Raw genomic sequence first — 15,861 nt, 5'->3', positions numbered from 1 at the left:
TCCGGCCTCCAATCCTTCCCAGCATTAGGATCTTTTCCAATGAGTCAACTCTTTGCATGAGGTGCCAAAGTACCGGAGTTTCCGCTTCAGCATCAGTCCTTCCAATGAACACCCAGGACTGATCTCCTTTAGGATGGACTGGTTGGATCTTCTTGCAGTCCAAGGACTCTAAAGAGTCTTCTCCGACATCACAGTTCAAAAGTATCAATTCATCGGTGCTCAGCTTTCTTCACCATCCAACTCTCACATCCATACGTGACCACTGGAAAAACCATAGCCTTGACTAGATGGACCTTTGTTGGCAAAGTAATGTCTCTGATTTTCAATATGCTATCTAGGTTGGCCATAACCTACCTTCCAAGGAGTAAGCGTCTTTTAATTTCATGGCTGCAATCACCATCAGCAGTGATTTTGGAGCCCCAAAAATAAAGTCTGACACTGTTTCCCCGTCTATTTGCCATGAAGTGATGAGACCAGATGCTATGATCTTAGTTTTCTGAATGTTGAGTTTTAAGCCAACTTTTTCACTCTCCTCTTTCATTTCATCAAGAGGCTCTTTAGTTCTTCTTCGCTTTCTGCCATAAGGATGGTGTCATCTGCATATCTGAGGTTATTGATATTTCTCCCGGCAATCTTGACTCCAGCTTGTGTTTCTTCCAACCCAGTATTTCTCATGATGTACTCTGCATATAAGTTAAATAAGCAGGGTGACAATATACAGCCTTGATGTACTCTTTTTCCTATTTGGAACCAGTCTGTTGTTTCATGTCCAGTTCTAACTGTTGCTTCCTGACCTGCATACAGATTTCTCAAGAGACAGGTCAGATGGTCTGGTATTCCCATCTCCTTCAGAATTTTCCACAGTTTATTTTGATCCACACAGTCAAAGGCTTTGGCATAGTCAATAAAGCAGAAATAGATGTTTTTCTGGAACTCTCTTGCTTTTTCGATGATCCAGTGAATGTTTGCAATTTGATCTCTGGTTCCTCTGCCTTTTCTACAACCAGCTTGAACATCTGGAAGTTCATGGTTCACGTATTGCTGAACCTGGCTTGGAGAATTTTGAGCATTACTTTACTAGCTTGTTAGATGAGTGCAATTGTGTGGTAGTTTGAGCATTCTTTGGCATTGTCTTTCTTTGGGATTGGAATGAAAACTGAGATTTTCCAGTCCTGTGGCCACTGCTGAGTTTTCCAGATTTGCTGGTATATTGAGTGCAGCACTTTCATAGCGTCATCTTTCAGGATTTGAAATAGCTCAACTGGAATTCCATCACCTCCACTAGCTTTGTTCATAGTGATGCTTTCTAAGGCCCATTTGACTTCACATTCCAGGATGTCTGGCTCTAGGTCAGTGATCACACCATCGTGATTATCTAAGTCGTGAAGATCTTTTTTGTATAGTTCTTCTGTGTATTCTTGCCACCTCTTCTTAATATCTTCTGCTTCTGTTAGGTCCATACCATTTCTGTCCTTTATCGAGCCCATCTTTGCATGGAATTTTCCCTTGATATCTCTAATATTCTTGAAGAGATCTCTAGTCTTTCCCATTCTGTTGTTTTCCTCTATTTCTTTGCCTTGATCACTGAAGAAGGCTTTCTTATCTCTCCTTGCTATTCTTTGGAACTCTGCATTCAGATGGGAATATCTTTCCTTTTCTCCTTTGCTTTTTGCTTTTCTTCTTTTCCCAGCTATTTGTAAGGCCTCCTCAGACAGCCGTTTTGCTTTTTTGCATTTCTTTTCCATGGGGATGGTCTTGTTCCCTGTCTCCTGTACAATTTCACGAACCTCTGTCCATAGTTGATCAGGCATTCTGTCTATCAGATCTAGTCCCTTAAATCTATTTGTCACTTCCACTATATAATCATAAGGGATTTGATTTAGGCCATACCTGAATGGTCTAGTGGTTTTCCCTACTTTCTTCACTTTAAGTCTGAATTTGGCAGTAAGGCATTCATGATCTGAACCACAGTCTGCCCCCAGTCTTGTTTTTGCTGACTGTATAGAGCTTCTCCATTTTTGACTGCAAACAATATAATCAGTCTAATTTCGGTGTTGACCATCTGGTGATGTCCATGTGTAGAGTCTTCTCTTGTGTTGTTGGAAGAGTGTGTTTTCTATGACCAGTGCATTCTCTTTGCAAAACGCTATTAGCCTTTGCCTTGCTTCCTTCTGTATTCCAAAGCCAAATTTGCCTGTTACTCCAGGTGTTTCCTGACTTCCTACTTTTGCATTCCAGTCCCCTATAATGAAAAGGACATCTTTTTTGGGTGTTAGTTCTAAAAGGTCTTGTAGGTCTTCATAGAACCATTGAAGTTCTGCTTCTTCCAGCGTTACTGGTCGGGACATAGAGTTGGATTACTGTGATATTGAATGGTTTGCCTTGGAAACGAACAGAGATCATTCTGTTGTTTTTGAGATTGCATCCAAGTACTGCATTTCAGACTCTTTTGTTGACCATGATGGCTACTCCATTTCTTCTAAGGGATTCCTGCCCACAGTAGTAGATATAATGGTCAACTGAGTTAAATTCACCCATTCCAGTCCATCTTAATTTGCTGATTCCTAGAATGTCAACGTTCACTCTTGCCATCTCCTGTTTGACCACTTCCAATTTGCCTTGATTCAAGGACCTAACATCCAAGGTTCCTATGTAATATTGCTTTTTATAGCATCGGACCTTGCTTCTATCACCAGTCACATCCACAGCTGGGTATTGTGTTTGCTTTGGGTCCTTCCCATCATTCTTTCTGGAGTTATTTCTCCACTGATCTCCAGTAGCATAGTGGGTACCTACAGACCTGGGGAGTTCATCTTTCAGTGTCCTATCTTTTTGGCTTTTCATACTGTTCATGGCGTTCTCAAGGCAAGAATACTGAAGTGGTTTCCCATGCCCTTCTCCAGTGGACCACATTCTGTCAGATCTCTCCACCATGACCCATCCGCCTTGGGTGGCCCCACACGGCATGACTTAATTTCATTGAGATAGACAAGGCTGTGGTCCATGTGATCAGATTGGCTAGTTTTCTGTGATTATAGTTTCATTGTGTCTGTCCTCTGATGCCCTCTCGCAACACCTATCGTCTTACTTGGGTTTCTCTTACCTTGGACATGGGATATCTCTTCATGGCTGCTCCAGCAAAGTGCAGCCACTGCTCCTTACCTTGGACAAGGGGTGTCTACTCATGACGGCCCCTCTTGACCTTGAATGTGGAGTAACTCCTTTCGGCCCTCCTGTGCCCAGGCAGCCGCTGCTCCTTGGACCTGGGGTAACTCCTCTCGGCCCCCGCCCTTGGCCTCTGGAGTGGGATAGCTCCTCTCGGCCGCTGCCGCCGGCCTCGTGCGTGGGGCAGCTCCTCTCGGGCATGGCGGCCTGGGCAGGAGGGTCCGGGGCAGCGGCCAAGAGGAGTTGTGAATTAACTGTTCCAAAATGTGGGATTATGATAATTTTACTTACTTATTAATATTTATGTTGTTTCCTTAAAGGAATAGTTAACAGACTGAAAAAAGAGTCACTTTTTCCTTGGTAGTTTTAGAATTGCATGTGAGTGTGTGTGTGTGTGTGTGCTTAGTTGCTCAGTTGTGTCCAACACTTTGCTACTCCATGGACTGTAGCCCACCAAGCTACTCTGTTCATGAGATTCTCCAGGCAAGAATTTAATTGCCATCAAATCACAAACTTGAGAGGCATCTTAATAGAATTTGGGTCCTCAAAGTCAAAAGCGAGAGTTTCTACTCACTATGATATTATCAGTTTTATTAGGGATAAATCATTAACACTGATTATTAGCACTGATTAATTATTAGCACTAGTTTATTAGGGATAAATCATTAGTCAGGGTTCTTTTAAGAAACAGAACCAATAGACTATATATGTATGTGTGTATATATATATATATATATATATGTATGTGTATACATATATATTAAATATGTTTACATATATTGTTATGTATTTATAGTTAATAAAATATATTTACATATATTTAATATAAAAGTAAATTTATTATACGAAATTGAGTCATTTGACTATGGAGGATAACAAGTCTCAAGATATGTAAGGCAAGATGGAGAGTAAAGAAACCAATGTTTCAGTTCATAAGCCATCTGAAGGAAGAATTCTCTCTTACTTGGGGTATGGTTAGGCTATTTGTTCTATGCAGGCCTTCCACTGACTGGGTGAGGTCCACCTACATTAGGGAGAGCAATCTTCTTTACTTAGTCTATCTATTTAAATGTTAAACTCATCAAAAAACACCCCCACAGACATACCCAGGATAATATTTGACCAAATATCTGGGTATCTTGTGGCTCATTCAACCTAACACATAAAATTTGCCCATTACAATTTCCAAAATCATTCAGAAATTCAGTAAAAAAATGGTCACTTGGAAACTTTCAACAGTTATCTTCAGAGGGATTCATTGTGTTGTGTTACTGCAGGACTGTAGTGTATTCGAAATATTCAGCTTAACATTGTAGAATTATACTTTAAAAAATATAATCAAAGCAGACACTGGTAGGTATTGCCAAATTAATCAACTCAAATGCCAAGAGAATTGGCTGTTTTTTTTGTTTTTCTCATTTGTGGATAGAAAAGGCTATAAATTAGGTAATATTGGAGTGAAATTACTCATTATATCACCTGAAAAATAGAGTCTAAATCGTGTCTAACCAGTGTAGTGTAAGTGTGGCTATAATACAGTGATACAAAAAGTACGAAGTGTCTTTGTATTAATCATGTTTTTAATTTTTTTTTGTATTTTTTGGCTCTTTGACATCTAGGTCCTGGGAGTTTTCACCTCCCAGTGTTAGCTAATTTCTAGAGATAGCAAACTACTTTCTTGTGAGTGCAACTTCCATATGCAAACCAACGAATGCAAAGCCCATGTCCCCCATTACTTTCTTTATTGGCTTCTCAGGAGGCTCATACATTGCCTGCCCTGTCTGGTATCAGAGGGTCAGTACCAGACAAAGTACAGCCCCAATACCTGAGAGCCCACTAATTTCATTCAAACTAGATGATTCTAAGCCAGCTTTCACTTAGTCGCATATTTCTTCCCACATAAAACTTAATAAAGAGGCTTATCATGTTTTCTTCCTGCTCCACTCTGCCTCCTGATTGAGCCTGTTATTTCTTCATGTGTGCTACCCCCACCCCTCCTTGGTATACCCTCCCCTTGGGAACTGTAACAAGCTACATTTTCAATGGCAGTTGTCTCCTAATCTGTTGGCCTCATCACATCTGAATAATAGTGAAACCTACATTTTAAAACAATCTTACATAATACATTATGTATACACAAAAGTATGTATGTATGTGTGTATATTTGTAGTTCTTTTTTACATAAATGCCTCCAGTAATTTGAATCGGGTATAAATAACTTACTTGCTCAAGGTCGCACAATAAGTTTTCAAAATTGCCTTTAAAATCCGTATGGGTAGCCACACGACTAGGCTGTTTTTCTTGCATCCACATGTCAGGATTGCCAAACTGAGTCTATGTTGCTTTTGAATATTGTCAGGCCAGGATGTACCCATCCCAACTTGAGGTGAGAGGGAGGCAGCAATTTCCCCTCAGACATTATGTGTTTTCAAATCATATCTTATTAGACTCTCCATGGGGTTCTTAGGCACTGTCACAGAAGTAAATACAGTGGTCATTTGGTGTTTATGGTGCTATTGGTTTTCCTACATAGCTTGATTAAGAACTCTGCTGGGAAAAAAGGTAACTGGGAGGAGAATAGAGCATTCTTAGGTTCGTTGGGCATAATATCGCAAACCAGAAAGGTATGCTTGTGTGAGCATACACACTAAGTTTGAGTCCTAACAAATATTCCTTCATGTGTTTGTTTAAGATCAGTTTCGACAGCCAGTTTCTCTAAAAAGTAAGAGATATTTGTAGCTGTTTTCATGAAATGGAAAAGCATTTAGATTTTAAAAGGTAAAAAAAATAAGTTGACTGGTTTTTTGTTCTACAAAATAGCCAATGTATTCCATTTTTTAAATTTCAAAATAGAAATTTAAATAAAGATATGAAAGGGAAATAAAATACTTTCAATCCTTTTTTTAATCCATTTTGAAAATATCTGTATCTTTGTTTGATACAGATTTATTGTAGATTTGTTTAATATTTCTTCATTCTATAAAAACAATATTTTCACCTGTGACATCTTAATAGAACCCTCACAATGGAAATAACCAGTATATTCCCAACTTTCCAATTTGTAGAACTTATGCCTTGAGTGACAAAAACCAACATTGCTTCTAAAATGAGAAATTCTCATGAAAATATGGTAGGTTTCTGTGTTTCTGCAACTGTAATAATAATGAGTATTACTAAAGAAGACAGTATCTGTACTTCTTTCCCCTTAAAAGTAATATTTTAGGATGAATTAGAGGAAATACATTTTCTATATGACAAAAAATCAGAACATTAGAAAAAATTACCATCCCAACCCATGTATAATCATCTTGTCATAGTCAGAATCTGGATGGCCCTATTTATAGCTGGTAAAGAACAAAACTCTGCCTAATATTTTCTTATAACATAAAATTGTCATTTCAAAATATAAAAGAGGTGGCAAGCTTGTTTTTCATTTGCAGCTTATTGATGTGTTCTCTCTCTTGTCAACAGACTTGTGGGCAGCTCAGGAGACCTGTCAGTGAGTGGGTCCTCTGGGGGTGCAATATGCCCAAGAAGAGAACTGAACATGATAAAGTGTCCAGTTTCCCAGCCATCCATCCAGGGAGAGGAAATCAACATTGTCTATAACAGAATCCTTCAAGTAGGGCAGGTAAGTTTCAATAGCTAGGTTTTAACTCCAACTCTACCAAAAAGCACTGTCAAACTGGAAAACCATTTTCTGCTTGTGTTCCTGTATGTTGTTTTCTTGATTGGTCTGACTAATGCACATAGGTGGAAAACTTGTAACTCTTCATTACTGTCAAGTTCTTTCTCTAATAACTTTGTTCATAGGAGCAACAAAAATTTCTGATGCCAAGAAAAGGCTTAGACTGCTGAATTACACACCATCTCCTCTTTGAGAGCCATAAATGACTGCTCTGTGAAAACCTTGATGTTAGCCATACTGGCGACTATTGGCTAACAGGTAGGGCTCCTGAACTATGGTGACATGGTTCAGTTATAGATCATAGACCAGGTTGCTGATCTATGATGGAGTGTGGGCTGCTGGTCATGGTTCATTGATCGTTTCAAATTCTAGTTTGCAATTTCCTTGAAAAATATAGTGAATGGACACACCCAGAATGAATTTTGATTTTGATACTGTAAATTAGAATATTTTGGTGCCAGTAACCCATACCTTTGTGCATTTGTTTCTTTATTTAGGATTATGCTCCCATTTTACCACTTGATTATTAAAATGTTTACTGGACACAAGAGGATAAAGTCAAACACAGGCTAGGATAAGTAAAGGCACTAGACATCACCAAACCTGTATTTATTAACATTCATTTAGTCATTAAACAAATATTTATGATCATCTTACCATGTGCAAGCATTATTTAATACATGAGATAGAGCAGAGGGAAAAACAAAGTCTTACTGCATGCATAATTTTGAGAAAATTATTTTTAACTTTTATAAACCTCAATTCTGTCACAGATATTAGATTATAACAATATCTAAGCATTGGGGGATAATATCAAAAATAAACTTATTGGTTCTAGTTTATATTATAACAGGTAAGAAAAATTTAAGAAAATATTATTATTTAAATAATACTAGACATTTACCTTCTAATTACTACTTCTAGTCTACTAGTAATGACACAAGAGGAGAGAAAATGTAAAAACAAATTATTTACATAAATGATGGTAGGAATAATTTGTACCTATTTGCTTGTTAGATAAATTTGGCACAAATTCAGAAAAACTCATTTAGGATTACGTAGTGTCATTTTAGGGGCTTCCGCAATGGCTCATCAGGTAAAGAATCTGCCTGCCAAAGAGGGAGATGTAAAAGATTTGGGTTCGATCCCTGGGTTGGGAAGATCCCCTGGAGGAGGGCATGGACCCAGTCCAGTATTCTTGCCTGGAGAATTCCACGGACAGAGGAGCTTGATGGGCTAAGGAAGGCAAAAATGTCATAATTTGATTGGGGGGGATGAGGGTTTGTTGCCATCCAACACAGGATATAGCAATGTTGTCAGTGTATTAAGATTTACCTAGTGTTTTTATAAACTTTGGCAAAAATCCTGTGTTGATATTGATGTTCAGTTATAATAGTTTTGTAAGAGATCAGGTGAATTCAAGAACTTGCAAAAGTCTTGATTGTGCTGATTTATACCTTGGGTTGAAACGTATTGATATTCAGTCAAAATGCTTTTTTAGATATTGACAGAGCCTGAGTAACTACAGGAAACTGACATAATGAATTAGATGGCAGATTCAGAGAAATGGTAAAAATCCATACATTATGCAGATCCTTCAGGGGTTGCATCGGGCTCTATTAAATTACAGATCTTCACAAGCTTAAGGCCTGGTTTTATTTATTCTTATCCAAACCACTGCTCTGAAGATGGGAAACCAGAGAAAAACTGAGTGTACAATAGCAAATTATTTCATGAAGATAGAAGTGAGAGAGTTCCTTGCTAATGGAAGTTCTATGGTCACACAGGAAAGTGAGTCTAAACTGGGATATTTTTTTTCTACCTCAAGCGGCATAAGGGATCTTAGTGCGCCAACTAGGGATAAAACGTCTGGTGCCTGCATTGGAAGCATGGAATCTTAACTACTGGACCTCCCTAAACTGGGCTATTGTTGAGAAAGGAAAATAAATAGTGTGAGCTCAGTAGAAATTTGGTGGTAAATGAGGGTAACTAAAAAGGGGGTGGAGTAAGGTCAGTGGGAGTTCAGTTCAGTTCAGTTCAGTTGCTCAGTCATGCCCGACTCTTTATGACCCCATGAATCGCAGCACGCCAGGCCTCCCTGTCCATCACCAACTCCCGGAGTTTACCCAAACTCAAGTCCATTGAGTCGGTGATGCCATCCAACCGTCTCATCCTCTGTCGTCCCCTTCTCCTCCTGCCTCCTATCCTTCCCAGCATTAGGGTCTTTTCCAATGAGTCAACTCTTTGCATGAGGTGGCCAAAGTATTGGAGTTTCAGCTTCAACATCAGTCCTTCCAATGAACACCCAGGACTGATCTCCTTTAGGATGGACTGGTTGGATCTTCTTGCAGTCCAAGGGACTCTCAAGAGTCTTCTCCAACACCACAGTTCAAAAGCATCAATTTTTCGGCGCTCAGCTTTCTTCACCGTCCAACTCTCACATCCATACGTGACCACTGGAAAAACCATAGCCTTGACTAGATGGACCTTTGTTGGCAAAGTAATGTCTCTGCTTTTAAATATGCTACCTAGGTTGGTCATAACCTTCCTTCCAAGGAGTAAGCGTCTTTTAATTTCATGGCTGCAATCACCATCAGCAGTGATTTTGGAGCCCCCCAAAATAAAGTCTGACACTGTTTCCACCGTTTCCCCATCTATTTCCCTTGAAGTGATGGGATCAGATGCCATGATCTTAGTTTTCTGAATGTTGAGCTTTAAGCCAACTTTTTCACTCTCCCCTTTCACTTTCATCAAGAGGCTCTTTAGTTCTTCTTCAATTTCTGCCACAAGGGTGGTATCATCTGCATATCTGAGGTTATTGATATTTCTCCCGGCAATCTTGATTCCAGCTTATGTTTCTTCCAGCCCAGCGTTTCTCACGATGTACTCTGCATATAAGTTAAATAAGCAGGGTGACAATATACAGCCTTGATGTACTCCTTTTCCTATTTGGAACCAGTCTGTTGTTCCATGTCCAGTTCTAACTCTTGCTTCCTGACCTGCATACAGGTTTCTCAAGAGACAGGTCAGATGGTCTGGTATTCCTATCTCTTTCAGAATTTTCCACAGTTTATTTTGATCCACACAGTCAAAGGCTTTGGCATAGTCAATAAAGCAGAAATAGATGTTTTTCTGGAAGTCTCTTGCTTCTTCGATGATCCAGCAGATGTTGGCAATTTGATCTCTGGTTCCTCTAACTTTTCTAAAACCAGCTGGAACATCTGGAAGTTCACGATTCACGTATTGCTGAAGCCTGGCTTGGACAATTTTGAGCATTACTTTACTAGCGTGTGAAATGAGTGCAATTGTGCAGTAGTTTGAGCATTCTTTGGCATTGCCTTTCTTTGGGATTGGAATGAAAACTGAGATTTTCCAGTCCTGTGGCCACTGCTGAGTTTTCCAAATTTGCTGGCATATTGAGTGCAGCACTTTCACAGCATCATCTTTCAGGATTTGAAATAGCTCAACTGGAATTCCATCACCTCCACGAGCTTTGTTTGTGTGATGCTTCCTAAGGCCCATTTGACTTCACATTCCAGGATGTCTGGCTCTAGGTGAGTGATCACCCCTTCGTGATTATCTGGGTCATGAAGATCCTTTTTGTATAGTTCTTCTGTGTATTCTTGCCACCTCTTCTTAATATCTTCTGTTTCTGTTAGGTCCATACCATTTCTGTCCTTTATCGAGCCCATCTTTGCATGAAATGTTCCCTTGGTATCTCTAATTTTCTTGAAGAGATCTCTAGTCTTTCCCATTCTGTTGTTTTCCTCTATTTCTTTGCCTTGATCACTGAAGAAGGCTTTCTTATCTCTCCTTGCTATTCTTTGGAACTCTGCATTCAGATGGAAATATCTTTCCTTTTCTCCTTTTTGCTTCTCTTCTTTTCCCAGCTATTTGTGAGGCCTCCTCAGACAGCCATTTTGCTTTTTTGCATTTCTTTTCCATGGAGATGGTCTTGTTCTCTGTCTCCTGTACAATTTCACGAACCTCTGTCCATAGTTCATCAGGCACTCGGTCTATCAGATCTAGTCCCTTAAATCTATTTGTCACTTCCACTATATAATCATAAGGGATTTGATTTAGGCCATACCTGAATGGTCTAGTGGTTTTCCCTACTTTCTTCAATTTAAGTCTGAATTTGGCAATAAGACGTTCATGATCTGATCCACAGTCCGCTCCCAGTTTTGTTTTTGCTGACTGTATAGAGCTTCTCCATCTTTGGCTGCAAAGAATATAATCAATCTGATTTTGGTGTTGACCATCTGGTGATGTCTATGTGTAGAGTCTTCTCTTGTGTTGTTGGAAGAGTGTGTTTGCTATGACCAGTGCGTTCTCTTGGCAGAACGCTATTAGCCTTTGCCTTGCTTCCTTCTGTATTCCAAAGCCAAATTTGCCTGTTACACCAAGTGTTTCCTGACTTCCTACTTTTGCATTCCAGTCCCCTATAATGAAAAGGACATCTTTTTTGGGTGTTAGTTCTAGAAGGTCTTGTAGGTCTTCATAGAACCGTTCAAGTTCAGCTTCTTCAGTGTTACTGTTCGGGGCATAGACTTGGATTGCTGTGATATTGAATGGTTTGCCTTGGAAACGAACAGAGATCATTCTGTCGTTTTTGAGATTGCATCCAAGTACTGCATTTCAGACTCTTTTGTTGACCATGATGGCTACTCCATTTCTTCTAAGGGATTCCTGCCCATAGTAGTAGATATAATGGTCATCTGAGTTAAATTCACCCATTCCAGTCCATCTTAGTTTGCTGATTCCTAGAATGTCGACGTTCACTCTTGCTATCTTCTGTTTGACCACTTCCAATTTGCCTTGATTCAAGGACCTAACATTCAAGGTTCCTATGCAATATTGCTCTTTACAGCATTGGGCTGTGCTTCTTTCACCAGTCACATCCACCACTGGGTATTGTTTTTGCTTTGGCTCCATCCCATCATTCTTTCTGGAGTTATTTCTCCACTGATCTCCAGTAGCATATTGGGCACCTACCGACCTAGGAGTGAGAGTAGAGAGGTTATAATGGAGATGACCTAGACTAACAGGAGAGGTAACCTTGACTAGCCTCAGTGCTGATAGCTGCCTCATGTACCACTGAGGTAAGTAGGGAATCTGATTTGTTGTTGATGTTCAGTCACTAAGTCGTGTCCAACTCTTTGTGATTCCCTGGACTGTAGCACCAGCTTCCCTGTCCTTTACTATCTCCTGGAGTTTGCTCAGACTCATGTCCATTGAGTCAGTGATGCCGTCCAACTATCTGATCCTCTGTCAACCCCTTCTCCTCCTGCCCTCAACCTTTCCCAGCATTAGGGTCTTTTCGTGGGCTCTTCACATCAGGTGGCCAAAATATTGAAGCTTCAGCATCAGTCCTTCCAATGGATATTTTGAGTTAATTTTCTTTAGGATTGACTGGTTTGATCTCCTTGCTGTCCAAGGGATTCTCAAGAGTCTTCTCCAGCACCACAATTCAAAAGCATCAGTTCTTCAGCACTCAACCTTCTTTATGGTCCAGCTCTCACATCCATAGATGACTACTGGAAAAACAGTAACTTTGACTATATGGAAAAGTTATGTTTCTGTTTTTTAACATTCTGTCTAGGTTTGTCATAGCTTTTCTTCCAAAGAGCAAGTGTATTTTAATTTCATGGCTGCAGTCACCACCCGCAGTGATTTTGGAGCCCAAGAAAATAAAATCTGTCACTGTTTCTACTTTTTCCCTATCTATTTGCCATGAAGTGATGGGACCAGATGCTATGAGCTTAGTTTTTTGGATGTTGAGCTTTAAATCAGCTTTTTCACTCTCTTCTTTCACCAAGAGGCTCTTTAGTTCCTCTTCACTTTCTACCATTAGAGTATTATCATCTGCATATCATCTGCATAGGGAATCTTCTCGGCTCAAGGAGATTCATAAAGTGATCACATAAGTCAATATGTTAAGAATGATGAGAGCTAAGTTTATACCACTGTTAAAGGTAAATTAAGGCTAAAAAGAATCATGAGGTGATGGATTAAAATTGGACATACATATCGCTGTGAAATCGTGGCTTAAAAATATATCTATATACAGAACTAGATCTTTGTCAAGAGATACTGAATTAATTAGAGATGTGTGTGTGTGTGTGTATGGTTGTATATGTATGTATGTATGCACAGGTATACATACTGTATGTGTACACATACTGTACATATACATGTATACTGCATGTACATGTATATATACTGTCTGGCTCTGTCCACAAAGAAGGCCTAGGAGCATTGAAACTTGGGTAGCAATGAGCATAATAAACACCTAGTCTTTGATTTCCAAATACAAAACCTACACTGAAAGAACCGAGATTGGAAAAACTGTTGATTCTGGCCTAGGCCATTGAAATTCCAACTTTTCTTAGAACATCTTACTGTGACAGAAAGTAAACAAATGTTCAAAGAATGATAGGAACGTGCCACAATATCATTTTCAGGATTCTCACTGGCTAAATTTAGGAAAATTGGAGCCTCAAAATAGATAATGGTAGGAAAGGAATATACCCCACTGAATAAAATTATAAATATGTCTATACTTATATGTCTATTACATGAATGTATAAATATATATATCTATTATATAAATAGTCTAATTCATTGGAAAAGACCCTGATGCTGGGAAAGATTGAAGGCAGGAGGAGAAGGGGACGACAGAGGATGAGATGGTTGAATGGCATCACCTACTCAATGGACATAAGTTTGAGCAAGCTCCGGGAGTTGGTGATGGTCAGGAAAGCCTGGTGTGCTGCAGTCCATGGGGTTGCAAAGAGTTGGACATGACTGAGCAACTGAACTGAACTGATGTCTATACTGATATAGCTAAATGAATTAAAATGAATGAATCAGAGAATAATTGGGAAAAATGAAAAACTTTTCTGTATAGTAGAATGCTAATAATAAATGTAGAAAAAAACAATAGACTAAAAAGGCACTACAGGCTTATTATTATTGTGGTCATTGATTCAGAAGAGAATTGTTCAATGGAAACTGAGCTGATGGGTAGTGATTTGGTGGGAAATAGGATATTAATATAATCCTGGATTATGTCTCCATAAGTTGAATATATCAGTTACAAAAGGTAGGGGAGGAAGGTGATTATGTGGAGAAACCTGGTTAAAAGAATATGACCAGGTGTTAACAGGTTAACATCCCCACTGGTAGGCAGCATCAACATTGTGGGCCTCTCATGTGAAGGATGGAGAAAAGTGCATGATTTCTGTAGTTTCTCTACTGTGAAAGCACATCTTGAGTCCAGTAATGAGGAAACCTCAGGTGGACCCAAATTCAGGGTCATTCGAAAATATTTAAGATCAATATTTTTTATTTATTTATTTTTTTGTTTGTTGTTTTTATATATTATTTTTTTACTTGACCATGGCATGTGTCATATGAGATCTAGTGTTCTGACCAGGAATCGAACTTGTGCCTCTTACACTGGCATCTCAGAGTCTTAGCCACTGGACCATCAGGGAAGTCCCTTGAAATACATTTTTTAAAGCTGTGAGGCTCAAGAACACAGACAAGAGAGGAAGTCTTCCACTTAGGAGAAAGCAAAAGAAACAATTACAACTTAATGAAATATATACTCCTGAACGGAATTCTGAACTAAGAAAATAGGAGATTTGACTTGCCTAGTTAGTGAAATTTGAATGCTATGTAAGGATTAGAAAATTATGTCACATCAATTATGATTTCCTAATTTGAAGGGTTATACAGTAAGGGTAATGGGGCATCCCAACTATAACTTGTCATATGGTTCAGAAAAAGGTGGCTAATAATGGACATAAACACATATACATTATATATGGAATTGAGAGTTAACAGCTGGGGAATTCTTTGTATAACCTATTTAAAATACGGTGGTATTGACTAAGATCTACAGGTGCAATTGGGACTCGAAAATCTAACTCAGAATCAGTATTTACTATCACATTTCAGCACACTTTGTAATTTTGTTACCATTGACAATATTCTCTGGGATGCCTTTTCTTATTTCTGACTTTGCTTTTAAATTTGCCCTGAAGTCTTCTTGACAATGTGACTATATCTCTCAGAGATGTGATCCATCAGCCTCTGGCCTTTCTCATCCTTGACACACACAGTCAGGCCAGAGCATGTGCAGTTGATTCTGTGGAATTGTAATGGTATACTCTTTTTATATATACTTTTGTTTTTAATGGTTAGCTGCTATTTTTTGAATATTTAATTTTATTTATTTAATTGGCTGTGCTGGGTCTTAGTTGCAACATACAAAATCTTTGATTGTCATTGAGTCGTGCAGGAATTTTTTTAATTTTTTTAAGTTGTGGCTTGTGGGATCTTTAGTTGCATCATGTAGGATCTAGTTCCCTGACCAAGAATCAAACCTGGGTCCCCAGGATTAGTAGCATGGAGTCTTAGCCACTGGACCACCAGGGAAGTCCTCTTTAACAGTATATTTGTAATTTCACTGCTGTAATAACTATACTACAGCCCTAACAGAATTGTTAGGGGTGAAAGAGCATGTTGGAACTAGAAGGGAACTTGTAACATGATGCAGTCCAACTCTTTCATTTTATAATTGAGCAAAGTGGATTCCAGACAGCTGAAGTAATTTTCCTAATATCAGCTGTGTAATTAATGGCACAATCATTATGTGTACTTTGGTCTCTGACTCCCAGCCACTGCTCTTCAACAGCTGCTATGTAGGAATCCTGCATTTGGTTCATGCTGCTGCAGGTGCTAAGTCGCGTCAGTCGTGTCCGACTTTGTGTGACCCCATAGACAGCAGCCCGCCAGGATCCTCCGTCCCTGGGATTCTCCAGGCAAGAACACTAGAGTGGGTTGACATTTCCTTTTCTAATACATGAAAGTGAAAAGTGATAGTGAAGTTGCTCAGTCGTGTCCGACTCTTAGCGACCCCATGGACTGCAGCCTACCAGGCTCCTCCATCCATGGGATTTTCCAGGCAAGAGTACTGGAGTGGGTCGCCAGTGCCTTCT

General features: G+C 39.3%; 1 long non-coding RNA gene across 1 annotated transcript in view; it reads left to right on the top strand.

Annotated features, from left to right (window-relative positions):
* The window catches only part of LOC145539781 (uncharacterized), a 106,265-nt gene that overhangs the window by 12,362 nt on the left and 78,042 nt on the right, over positions 1-15,861 (top strand). The window contains exon 2 of the long non-coding RNA XR_014077952.1: positions 6,637-6,796. This is a non-coding gene — a long non-coding RNA (uncharacterized LOC145539781). The remainder of the gene's footprint in view (positions 1-6,636; positions 6,797-15,861) is intronic.

Source organism: Giraffa tippelskirchi, chromosome 2 (genome assembly GCF_054371585.1).
Source record: "Giraffa tippelskirchi isolate mGirTip1 chromosome 2, T2T-mGirTip1v1.2.pri, whole genome shotgun sequence".
In the NCBI taxonomy this organism is placed as follows: domain Eukaryota; kingdom Metazoa; phylum Chordata; class Mammalia; order Artiodactyla; family Giraffidae; genus Giraffa; species Giraffa tippelskirchi.
Note: the sequence above shows the minus strand (reverse complement) of the source record. Positions and strands in the feature narration are given on the sequence as shown.